We start from the raw sequence: 14,076 nt of genomic DNA on the forward strand, positions 1-14,076 counted from the left end.
TGTGCTTTTACATTTGTCTTTTTTTTTCTTTTTTCAATTTTTATCCCCTTTTCTCCCAATTTGGAATGCCCAATTCCCACTACTTAGTAGGTCCTTGTGGTGGCACAGTCACATTTTACATTACATTTATGTAATTTGGCTGACGCTTTTTTCCAAAGCAACTTACAGTGCCCTGATTACAGGGACAATCCTCCTGGAGCAACCTGGAGTTAAGTGCCTTGCTCAAGGACACAATGGTGGTGGCTGTGGGGATTGAACCAACAACCTTCCACTTAATAATTCAGTGCTTTAGTCCACTACACCATAATCACTCACTTCATTCACTCACTTCAGTCCAGGTGGTGGAGAACAAGTCTCAGTTGCCTCTGCTTCTGAGACATTCAATCCGCACATCTTATCACGTGGCTCGCTGTGCATGACACCACAGAGACTCACAGCACTGGAGGCTCATGCTACTCTGCGCGATCCACGTACAGCTTACCACGCACCACACTGAGAGCGAAAGCCAATAATCGTGACCATGAGGAGGTTACCCCATGTGACTGTACCCTCCCTAGCAACTGGACCAATTTGGTTGCTTAGGAGACCTGGCTGGAGTCACTCAGCATGCCCTGGATTTGAACTTGTGACTCCAGGGGTGGTAGTCAGCGTCAATACTCGCTGAGCTACCCAGGCCCCCCTATATTTGTCTTTTTAATATTTTTTATTTATTTTCTGCCTTCAGTCATGGTGTTGCTAAGCAGAAAGGAAAATAAACTTCAACATGTGAAAGATATAAGTGTTAAACTATGTGATATAAATTGTGATATTCATTTTTTAAATACATTAAAAAATGTAAGATAAGGACATTTTTACAACATGTCATCATAGCTCATTGCCAATTACTATGTTATTTGTGCTGTTTGCCTGTCCGGTGGTCAGAAATGGCGAGAAATGGGAAATGTCTTTAGAGCCATTTAAATATGACAATAAAAAACATCAGTTCCCACCTCCATTTAGCACTAACTTTAGGCTAATACAAACTATTTGAGTAATCCTTTGCTTTGGCAAACTAGAAAAAAACTAGCTTTTTGTCAGACTGCAACCTTTAGAATTCTAGTCCATTGGAAAAATCCATGAGTCATCAAATGGTCTTAATCCCGGCCAAAGTCATTGTTGCTTTGATACCCTGCGTAACTCTAGACCCCTCATCACTGGACTGGATACACAGAGGATGAAAGTGAAAGAGAGAGAGAGAGAGAGAGAGAGAGAGAGAGAGAGAGAGAGAGAGAGAGAGAGAGAGAGACATTCCAGACACTCACAGCCCAGGAACAACAAAGAGCTCTAGAGCAGCCGGCAAAAACATCACTTTTTATGATTCATTCATGCATATTTCTGAGCATACAGTGTTCTTTTTCTTGCCCTGCTAGTATGTGTAAAATCTAAAATTCCCTTCAAGTATGACAGGAAACATTTTATTAGACAGGAAGGGCTGCAGTGCAGTGACATTTTCATACAAATAGCACAATCTTTGCTTTTCTATTATGTTCTTTTACCAGGTCCATAATCATAATCGACATAAATATGGGTTTTTTCAATGGCAAACTTTTACATTTGGTTGCCCCCAGTGTTGAATATTTTGTTAAATGCTTGTCTTTCACCAGAAAAATATGAACATATCCTTTCCATAACATGAATATGAGTATATATGATAATGCAAACCAGAGCCTGGTAGCAAAGACATCAACCCAAATACATACAATGCCTAAAACTTCAAAAAACAATCAGTACTGAGTGACAGTGGCAGAAGGACTCACTAGAGCCTGATACAAAGAAGAAAAGGACAGCTGGTTGCTTTTCGACAAGCCTCCACTTTGCTACACACATGAATGCCAGTGAAACACAGAGATGGACCTACCTCAGAATGCTTACAGGGAGACTACAGCTACAGCAGTCATTGTACTGCAATGGCAAAGAGCCACTGAAGCCAGACAGCCACCGAAAGGCAAAGACACAGGCACAGAGAAAGGGGAGGGACAGGAGCTAAGAAAGAGGCAGTGATTGGAGAACGGAATAGCTGTTCTGACACGCTACCCTTTTACCCTAAACTCTCTCTCTCTCTCTCTCTCTCTCTCTCTCTCTCTCTCTCTCTCCCTCTATCTGTCACACACACACACTGTTCACTTCCAACCTTGAGGCACCCACTGATAGCTGTCCTGCCTTCCCCCCTCGATTAAGTTTCCTCCTTTAGCATTCTGAAAAGCATGTGACCAAGGGGACATGACTCGACAATAAGGCTCTATAAACACATCTGGAGTCCTGATGCATGCATTTATAAAAGTGTGCACAAAAGTCTAAATTAATTGCCTATACATTGTACAAAGAATAGTACCAATTTAGATGCAATTTACTGAACAGCATTGGTGAATAGATATAAACAATATATGCTGAACACTACGGTTCAAAATGTTTCACAATTGATACATTACACCTTTAAACCAATAATAATTTTGTGTTGACTAAGTAGATCAAAAAGGAAACAATATAAATCAGAGAGTCTCGGACTCATTAGATTTACTAGACAAAACAATGGCAAACATGCATGCTTGCTCTGTCAGTGGAGATAAACATTATCCTGCTTATGACCTCAGTGGCCACTGGACGAAGTCTTGATGACATAAAAATTAACTAAAACACGACAGTTTGTGCTTAACTGGTAATATGCCTGGTTTTGTTCTAGAAGATTTGATTAATATGTTTATCATGTCTTGAATGCAAAATGACATCTTCATAACATAATGTAATGTTCTGGATCTGGACATTATGACATTGTAGTGATATTATGACATAATAGTGATATTAGATCACTATGATCATATGTGTCTCAGGGTTGACGTGAATTTACGACTGTATTATTCCACAACACCCAATCAATCGAGCAGTGATGAAATACTGCATTTTTTTTTTTTTTTTTTTTGTAAGACATTACAAAGATGCTATTATAACGGTAGATAGGAATTAGACCTACCACTGCCAGTTCCTGTTTGATTTAGCCCTGATCTGAGGTGTAATTCTGGCCTCTTTTGAACTTCACTTTTTCTAAGAAAATATCTATAGATCCCAGTATAAATCTGTGATTTGGATTTGAGAGATCAAATAAATATGCTACCTTTTAGCAGAAAATAAAGTGATTTAAGTATACAGAATGTTATTATGACGATTAGATTAATCTGTGGCAAAGTACTGATGCTTCTATTTTTTAAATAATCACTGGCATATCTAGAAAAGAATGCTACCTAAAAATACGTGAAATTTCATCATTGATGTCTGCAGCATCGGGGAGATTAATAATATTGCTTCTTATAGAACATTACACTAATAGGATCTGGAACTGTGAATTGAAAATATGACACAAGGACTGGGACAAGCAGCTGGTGGGCTAAATAACAACTATGACTGTTTGGATAATTATTGCTTTGGAGATAACCATAACCCTGCCAAAACATTTTTTCAGATCAGCAGCTGTGATGCTAGCAGTCAGCGTAGGGAGCAGAGTGTTTAGTTATTTTTACAGCGACACATATTTGTTGATAAGATCTTCATTTATAAATGGACGTGTCTAACAACGGCTTGGAATGGCAAAATGTATGTTGAGATGGACACTGCTCTCTGCAAAGTCAAACTGCCCTGAAGTCAATGGTCTGGAAATACACCTGCAATGCATTCATAACGCCTATTTTATTAAACTGACCTAATAACAAATTATTTCTTGTAAGCAAGAGAAACAATGTGTACAATTAACAGTGTTTTTTTTTTTTTACTGGTATTGCATTGTTGCTACACCAATGGATTTAATGCAGTCTCCTGACTTTTTATATACTGTAAGTCTGTGCTAATCAAAATGTCCAAGGATGCCGGTAGGCTATTTAAAACAAGCAAAACATGGTAGGCTAACCATATTTCCTCCAAAATGCCATACTACAACTACCACTGTAACAAACAAACAAATATCAAAGACTATGGAAGCTTCGTAGACTGTTTGGAGAGCCCATATACATTTATTAAGGGTTTACACTAACAATAACTGTTTTGCTATTTTGGCAGAAACTATGGTAAGCATTGTAACTTTAGGGCATTAGGGTCATTCCTACAATTTGGTGACATTTTGGCTTTAAAACTTTAAAAATGAAACATACTTTTATTATCTTTATATTTCATCATTAGATGGACATGTTAAAGATTTTATAAGTCATACCGGTCAAGCTAAATGTCCATCCAGTTAAATGGGTAGGGTCAGGGTGGACATTCAGTGGATAAATAAGCCACTACATGGCCTGTGAATATTATCTGGCAAACTTGTTTGTAAACTTTGATGATTTTATTTCTGTTAACATTAATTTATTGAAATTTTCAAATGAATGTAAAAACATTTATATAAATAATTTCATAAATGTTCCCTATTTCTTCCCATAATGGGGTAGACATGTTATGCTTGACAAAGGACATATGACTAATATATATATATATAAAAGGAAAACATAAAGAAAACAAAGCAGTTATACACTTAAAATAACTGAATAGCTGATGTCACTTCCTGTGTGTGATATCATTTCAATAGACATATCTTCAATTAAAGATCACAGTATCATGACATAACATGGTGGACAATAAATCAAGGGGCAACCAAAAAAACCTCCATTACCAGTGTTAAAATGACACATTTACCACAACTGAATTCATTAAGAGAACGTGATACTAACAACTTAACTGTATGGTAAATAAATAAATAAAAGAAGAAGAAGATTTAGCACTTATTTTTGCCAAAGATGTCTGAAGTGCAGCTCTGGAGACATGAGGAAACTATGTGCCTAATGACACTAGTGCAATAATTGAAAATTATCTTAATTATTTAAAGATTTGACAGGACCAGAGCAGTGTGTAACATTATAAATAGTCTTTATTCCTTTTTCCAAGCCTATTAAAATTGTATTCGGGTGAAATTAAACAATAAAAATAAAATAAAGTTCATTTAAAAAATATCAAACAACCAAAGATGAGCAAACTGACTTGACCATGCAGCTTTCTGGCATGGTATGGATTTTCTGATGCTTTTTCAAATGCATTGCCAAACACATCAAGCAGCTCTCTTCCAGAATGTGTTCAGATTTCTAATTAACCCCGGAACTGACTCAACTTCTATGTCGAACATATCTACAACCAACTCATCGCCATAGATTAATATCATCTGAAAGCTGTTGGTCTTTAAAAAAATCAATAGAGTCTGAGTCTTTTTTTTCTCTCCCCTTTTTCTCCCCAATTTGGAATGCACAATTCCCAATGTGCTCTAAGTCCTCGTGGTGGCATAGTGACTCGCCTCAATATGGGTGGCGGAGGACGAATCTCAGTTGCCTCCGCATCTGAAACCGTCAATCCACGCACCATATCACGTGGCTTGTTGAGCACATTACTGCGGAGACATAACGCGTGTGGAGGCTTCACGCTATTCTCCGCGACATCCACGTACAACTCACCATGCGCCCCACCGAGAGCGAACCACATTATAGCGACCACGAGGAGGTTACCCCATATAACTCTACCCTCCCTAGCAACCGGGCCAATTTGTTTGCTTAGGAGACCTGGCTGGAGTCACTCAGCACGCCCTGGATTTGAACTCGCAACTCCAGGGGTGGTAGTCAGCGTCTTTACTCACTGAGCTACCCAGGTCCCCCTAGAGTCTGAGTCTTGACCAGGAAGGAAGCTAACGAGGTTGCGTGATTCAATAGAGCTCATTACTTCTGTGATCGCGAACAATTCGTTCACCAAAAGATTCGTTTAAAAACGCAAATTCGGTATTCAGCGGTTTTGTATGCATGATGACCGCATCTACACTAGGGTAAAAGACGTTAAGAGACAAAACTAGAACACTCCCATTATAATAAACAAAGCCATCAGCACTGCATTAAAATACACGTTGCGTGCTTGTAGACAGCTTCATTGATGGGAGCGTCGAGATGGTGTATTAAAAAGGTTCTGCTAAATAAACATGATGACATTATTAGAGCTCAAACAAATGCAGACTTCATCACCTGTCTTCACTAGATCTATCGCCCTTACCCGACAGAACATGTTAAAGGTTGATTAAACTACAACAACATGGCAACAATGACATATGCTGCATGGTCCGTCAACTTCACAGTCAAATACTGCCCATGACTAGAATTCATAAGTTAATGAAACGACATGTTAGAAAGGTTGAGCACCAACAACCTCACACTATTACATGATAAAGCAAAAACACAACACCTTTAAAAACTACATTTAACAATCAAATATACCGTGCAAGAAGAGATTCTTAGTCAGAGTTTTAACTATGCCAGTAGTCCACAACAAGTCTCACCATACAGAAAAATACAGAACTCACCAGCTGTCACTGAGAATGAAAGAGGTTTCCAGTTTTCCAAATGCTAGATGTATGTGCTCTGTTAAAAAATGGATGATGTAGTCACTATAAGTCAACTATTAGGAGTGAGTGCTGTCAGTCAGACGTAGAGGGAGGTCTTTGCATGCCCTCTCATGAAGAAACTTTTCGCAATCCGTGTTCTCAAAGGGCACTCAAGACTCACTTTATATACAAGAAGTGGAGCATGTTGTGTGCGTGTGATTAATTGGTCAGCTTTTAAATCCCTGGGGAAAAGTGAATAACGTAGCAGTCACATTACAGATGCACAGCACAAATATTAACCAGCAACACTACATTGTGTCTCTCTATGTGTGTGCTTGCTGGTGTTTGTGAGTGGGTGTTTATGTGAACTCCTTTAGTTTTGACTGTGACTTAGTTTTATATGTAAATGCAGAATAATGTTATGTGATTATAAGATCATTATAGTGGTCACTCTTTTTGTCTGTTTGGAGCTTAAAGGGATTGTTTACCCAAAAATTAAAATTCTGTCATCAGTGAATCACCCTTGTGTCATTCCAAACCCATATGACTTTCTTTCCTCTGTGGAATGTAAAATGAGATGTTAGGCAGAACAGAAAATCATAGGGGTTTGGAACAGCATGAGGGTGAGTCAATGATGACATAGTCCCTTTAAACCTTAAGTGTGCACTCTACGTCTGATTTGTTGCACATACTGGTAACTAATTGTCCCTGCTTACAAAAAAAATGCATATGTAGCTCTGCACAAGATACCTTGTAACTAAAGTGGTCAATTTAGTGACCTTTAGTCAAAAAATGTCAGGGGTCAATACTAGTTTGAGTTACTATCAGAGCTCTCTGGAGATATGCAGTTAGTTCCCTTTGAGAATTAACTTGTTCTACTGAGGTCAATGACAATTATGACAAATCAGCAGAATCAAAACACAGGTTGAGGAAACATAAAAAACTCATTTGTATGAATATTACATAGGGTTGTCAAATTACTGTTTATAACGGATTTACTGTCATTTCTCCTGGTCACATCACTATGACAGATCTTTTCTAAGTGGCAAATACACAAGCTCTTCTTTGTTAACAATTGATTAATCCTGTGAAAGCAGATGCTAATAATTAATTACCTTTAAAAGCATCGAATTAGGTCCTACAGAAATGCAGAATGTTGATGAGAGCACAGCAGAACGGTGTTCAGGTGTTCTGTGGGAACAATAATCTCTGTGTCAGTGTTGTTGATAATTAGGTATGGCTATCCTGCGACAGAACAGTGTTATGCAAACCTGCTTCACAAGTATGGTGACAATTAAAGGATTTTGTTTCAGCATAAATAATGGCTTTTTTACTCTGAAGGGTGGGAAAAATAAAACACTTGTGAGAAGAACACTGCTGTTATAATTATGTCCAGTCTTTGCTCATGTATAAAACAGAATTTCAGTCATTTCTCAATAACTTTGTTTTAGTGAACAACAAAATGTGAGATACACATATTTTTTTCTCTTCACCTCATGTTATTTAAATTTAATGACCACCAAGATGTAAACTTAGGACAAAAGATGAATATAGTTTTGGTGCCAATTCCAGTTTTAGTGTAAAATTTGTAATTATTTATTTATTTATCCTTTATTTAGTCCCAATGAGATATAAGATCTCTTCTTCCAGGGAGTCCTGGTCAACACGGCAGTACAAACAGTTTCACATAAAAAAATTATTTCACATGGTAGCACATATACAAAACATAAAAGCAACATAAGAGAAATAGTAAAAAAAAAAAAGGCATACAGGCCATACCAGCAATATCCATAACACATTCCACATCAGGTCAATGATTATGTAAAACAGCAGCATGTTTCCTTTAGGGCAGTTTGTAAAAGACCTTTAAGGGTATTCAAAGAAGGGAGTGTTCTAAGGTAATAGTAATTTGCAGCTTATTCCATGCCCAGGGTGCATAAAAAGAGAAAGCATTTTTAGAAAGCTCTGAGTGTACCCTGGGGACATTTAAATGAATTCCGGTAGTTGATCTAGTGCCATGGTTGCTGGCATAATAGGATAAGAGGCTGGAGATAAAAGTAGGTAGTTTACCTAACAATGCCTTGGCAACATGTGTATTTTTCTCCTTTGGTAAAAGGAGGACCATCCTACAGATTCATATAAAATACAATAGTGAGTGCGTGAACCTGCACTTGTTACAAAGCGTAATGCAGCTTGATATGCAGAATCCAATTTCAAGTCAGGACGCAGTTGCATGCATGTAAATCACATCACCATAGCCTAATATAGATAGAAATGAGCTTTGCACAATTTTCTTTCTGGCCTCAAATGGAAAGCATTTTTTTTTTAAACGGAAAAAAACCCAGCTTTGGCCTAAGCTATTTCAATAGATTGTCGATATGCACATTAAAGGCCAACTTTTCATCATGCCATATGCCTAGGTATTTGTAAGCAGTAACTCTTTCTATACATATACCTTCTTATGTTAAAATAAAAGGATCAGCTGCCTTAGAGCAAGAACGAGTGAAGGTCATATATTTGGTCTTTTCTGAATTTAGGATCAGTTTTAATTTTAACAGTGAAAGCTGCAGTGATTGAAAAGGATCCTGCAAAAGCTCTATGGCTTGATTCAAAGAGGGTGCCGCTGTACATATGATTGTGTCATAAGCATACAAATGTCTCTTAGCTGGATTTATTCCATGACCTAAGTCATTTATAAAAATAGAAAATAAAATAGGGACTAAAACAGATCCTTGCGGGACACCTTTGTTTACTGTGAGGCTGAGGTATAGTTTTCTACCGAAACACACTGAGTTCTTTTGGATAGATAAACCAATTCAGAGCCATTTCACTAAGGCCTATACATCTATGTCTCTGTAACAACAGTTTGTGATCTACAGAGTCAAACGCTTTAAACAAATCAACAAATAGAGCTGCAAAGTGCTGTTTACTGTAAAGATTTGATGATATCATTAGTAACTAGCATAGCCGCTGTTATAGTACTATGGCCCGTTCTAAAGCCTGCAATAATATCTGCAGCAATTTTTAAAAAGTACGGTTCTATCTTATCAGGTCCGAAAGATTTTTTTACAATCTAGGCTCAATAGAGCTTTGTGGACTTGTGTGGTTGAGATAGGAGTAAAAGTGAACAGTTGAGTAGGGCAACATGGGACAGGCTCAAAGTTTCCTTTTGCAACATGTTCCCCTAAATTACTGTTATCAAAGATTGAACCAGCAGAAATAAAATGACTATTGAAGGTATCTGCAATATTGGTTCTACCCTTGATTACACTCTGATTCACTTTTAGAAGATCAGGAAGACTCAGTAGTCACATTTATTTTTATCAATTTCGTACATTTATTTCTAAATGTTCTGTAAAGAGTCCAATCCAAAGGGTTATTTGTTTTCTTTGCTTTGGCCCAGGCAGCATCTCTTTGTCTAATAAAAGAGGAAATAGAATCATTAAACCAAGGTTTGTCTTTACTACTTATCCTAAATCTAAAACGGGCGTGTTTATCACATATAGCCAAGAAAGTGGATTCTAAATAATCCCAAGCTAGACCAACATCAGCCATTTGTGAAAAAATATAGCAATCATATTACAGTTATCTGCATATTAGCTCCATCAGCTTTACATTATCGATGACAAACTGCAGAAAAATAAGTTTTGTTGAAAGCAGAGCAGATACCATAAAAAAGACATATCTGGAATGTAGGTTGTTCCAGGAGAGAGAAACCTAAATCTAACAGAAGCAGTAGGGCTTTCACAAAAATTAAACATGGCTTCACATTGTTCATAATACACATCCAAAACAGAAAAACAAGGACAGAAAATTCAATAATAACTTAGTGTAAAAAGAATCACAGGGGCAGCTGGAGAGATTACCTGGAGAGCTTTACTGCTCTTACAAGAGCTTTTGCCTGAAGCTATACACTAACCTGTTTTGCATGGTGCAAGAATTCAATAAATGGAAGACATTATTCTTATAAACCTACACTCAAATATCTTACATAGTTTGGGGCATTTCATAGCTTGGATTTAAAGGGATAGTTCACCCAAAGTGAAAATGTTGTCATAATTTACTCACCCATGACATTCCAAACCTTTATGACTTTTCTTCCATGGAACTCCAAAGGAGTTATTTATAGCAGAATGTCCAAGCTACCCTTTTCTATACAATGAAAGTGAAAAGTGATCACAGCTGTCAAGCAAGTTTTTCAATGCAAGATTTTCAGTGAATAACTACATTTCGGTCTATTCCTCACTCAAAGCTATCCACCTTATTTTGCAATGCGGAAGTAAGCAAGTGGCTGCGTTTCCGGCAAGTGTGACAAATTTCCGCTGTTATTGACTGCAATGTAAAGAACTAGAATGATAAGACAAGAATTTAGTGATATAGGCTTATAAACTATCACACAACCACAGGATGTACAGCCGAATAATATCCTAATGTTGGATACTTTTCTAACGTCAGTATTTAAAGTAAATTAGTAAGTAGATCGTTCACTTGTTGCTGTGTGTTGTTATTGAAGAGATGACAGTAAAATCTGCTTCTTACTTTACCGGGAGCACGACGATGCAGTTTTTTAATGTCTCCATGTAAACCTCCATTCATATTTATCTGCAAAACCTCCAATGTTGCCTTTATTTGTTCATATCAAAAGGCGATCAGCACCTGATCTCTCATTCATTCTGCCTGTGCAACAGCGTGTGATGAAACAATGGCAAAATGCGATAAACGGTCAAACTATTTGCACTACAAACCAACATGTTTATGAAAATAATGATTCATGATAATAATATGATGACATATATTGCCAGCATGCAATATAAATCAACATAATATAGTATTTTTGTATCGCTAAAATAGCTGGAAGTGGCTTATTCCGGAAGAGCTCCACATTCAAGGACAATGGCGGCACCCTAGTCACACTTAAAAATACGGTGGATAACATGGCTTCAGAGGACTTGGACAAGTCATGAGGACTACTTTTATGTTGTTGTTTATTATGGTGCTTTTTCTCCTTTTTGGAGCTTGATAGCCCCTGCTCACCATCAACTTTCAGTGTATGGACGAGAGAAGCTCAGACTGCTAAACTTCTCCTTTAGTGTTCCACAGTCAAAAGCAAGTAACACTGTTTTGGAACAACATGAGTGTGAGTAAATGATGACCAAATTTTTATTTTTTGGATGAACTATACCTTTCAAAGTAAGAGTGTAGAAAGATACTGAGCTAAGAACTCAAGAGATCAATATTGTGAAATAGGCTTCAAAGATTTTTCATTATGCAATAACTTTAAATATCTGTGGTAATATCTCCTACTTGCAAATGTAAAAACATGTTGCATATTTAAAAGTTGTGAACTAGCAGAAAGCTTAATTTTAAACAGAAAGTTCTAAAGCTTAATCACAACCTGTACAAGAAACATTAAGAGTAATTGACTTGTAATAGCATGTGTCAGAGGACTTGAAATCATGTGGTGAGAGGAGAATTAATAGAAACACTAACAATGGAAAGCTCAAACAAATCTTGATTTTCCTCCCCTCAGACTAGACTAACTTGCAAGTATCCCTCACATGTGTGGTGGTGTGAGGCTAGAGAGGAAGAGAAGTTATTTTAGTTGCAAACAGGAATAAACAAATGTACCAACACTCAATGAATCATATCAGAGAAAAGGATGCACACAAATGCTGATTTGTATATATGCACATTCCATTTCCCATTCCAAAAAAACTGCAAAACACATCCATTCCACAATTATACAAGTACTTAACAAAGTACTTTGCAGATCCTGAAATGGTTTCTAATTTTTTTTTAATTATTATTAGATTTATTGGTAATACTTTACAATAAGGTTCCACTTGTTAACATTAGCTGATGCATTAAGTATCATGAACTAACAATGAACAATACATTTTTTACAGCATTTATTAATCTTAGTAAATGTTAGTTTATGAAAATCCAATTGTTCATTGATAGTTCATGTTATTTCATAATGCATTGACTAATGAAGATGTATTAGTGTATGTTGAAATTAACATTATTCATGACTAATAAATGCTGTAAAAGTATAGTTCATTGTTCGTTCACAACTAATGGAACCATTTTGTAAAGTGTTACCTATTTATTATTATTTTAATAACTCATACTTCTTTAAATAATTGCTGTTAAAAAATAAGTAAAAAAATATTAATAGTTATTTTATGAATTATCATTGCACTTTTTTTGAGAGGGATTGAAATCAAAGAAAGCACAAAGGCTAAACGATTGGGAGCCTAAAGGCATTGCACTGCGTCACTGCTCAGAACATTAATTTCTCTGCCAATATAAACCCTTTGTCCCACCTTACACCCCCAAAGACAGGTATGAGATTTTAGTTTGGTATGAAAATATGAGCTGCCCTTATCTGATGAGCCACACTCAATAACTAGTTGAGCCTGGTTGATCTCTTACATTCATATACACACTGTACCTCTTACCACCCAAGCATATGACAAGACCACACAATGAACCCCAATGCATCCCTTGTCCATTATTAGGACAGCACTTGCCATTCCCTCTATTAATAATTACGGGTTTAAAATATCATCTCTGGATTCAGACTAATAGACTGGGAACATGATGACACAGCAGCTCTTTCTGAAAACATCTCTTAATGATGCTGATAGGGACAGAACAGAGAAGACAGAGCTGCTGATTTAAATCTTTAGGATGTTGTTGCACATAAGTGTGAGAGAATATTTAACTCTTTTATTGAGAAAAAGAGCATCTTCTTCACAGAATATGACCAACTCTTGACTAATGGTTTAAAGAGTACAAAAGATCCAAGGCCAGTAATTAAGTAACTAAGTTAATCTAATTTTCCTTGAAATCTATGCAGTATAAACAGCAGGGAAAATTCTAGAAAAGGACCGGCTTGTAACACTTTGCTTTTTGAACAAAACGGCACTAGACATTAATACGCTTAATAGCTTAATTACAACAGTACAAAAAGTTATACAGAAATAACGTACCACATTTTGGTCCTGTACACATTCTTTCTGAAAAAAAAAAAAAAAAATGCAGACTTTTGCAAATTAAACAGTTATTGAATAAATAATTTTTTGAGGGAAGTGTCATAGAAATTATTGTAATTTGATTTAGAAAGGATTGAGCGCTGATATTCTTCTCACCACTATTGTACAGAGCAGTTATCTGAGTTACCATAGACTTTGTCAGTTTGAACCAGTCTGGCCATTATCTGTTGACTTCTCTCATCAATAAGGCAATTCCATCCACAGAACTGCCGCTCACTGGATGTTTTTTGTTTTTGGCACCATTCTGAGTAAATTTTAGAGACTGTTGTGCATGAATATTCCAGGAGATCAGCAGTTAAAGAAATACTCAAACCAGCCCGTCTGGCACCAATAAATAATCCGCTCAGAATAAGCGGCTTGGAAAATTCCAGAAAATTATGTCAAGCCTTTAGGCAATTAGCCAATTAGCTTCTGATAGGCTAATTGGCTAACTGGAGTCAGTTGGAGGTGTACCTGTGGATGTATTTTAAGGCCTACCTTCAAACTCAGTGCCTCTTTGCTTGACATCTTGGGAAAATCAAAAGAAATCTGCCAAGACCTCCACAATTCTGGTTCATCCTTTGGAGCCATTTCCAAATGCCTGAAGGTACCACGTTC

At 36.8% G+C, this 14,076-nt stretch overlaps 1 protein-coding gene across 2 annotated transcripts in view; it reads right to left on the minus strand.

The window, feature by feature from the left end:
• The window catches only part of LOC127441419 (anion exchange protein 2-like), a 43,817-nt gene extending 41,869 nt beyond the window's left edge, over positions 1-1,948 (minus strand). For both annotated transcript variants that reach the window (XM_051698821.1, XM_051698818.1), the window contains exon 1: positions 1,898-1,948. The gene's annotated coding sequence lies outside the window, so the exon portion shown is untranslated. The remainder of the gene's footprint in view (positions 1-1,897) is intronic.
• Positions 1,949-14,076: the final 12,128 nt, after the last annotated feature.

Source organism: Myxocyprinus asiaticus, chromosome 5 (genome assembly GCF_019703515.2).
Source record: "Myxocyprinus asiaticus isolate MX2 ecotype Aquarium Trade chromosome 5, UBuf_Myxa_2, whole genome shotgun sequence".
Taxonomy (NCBI): domain Eukaryota; kingdom Metazoa; phylum Chordata; class Actinopteri; order Cypriniformes; family Catostomidae; genus Myxocyprinus; species Myxocyprinus asiaticus.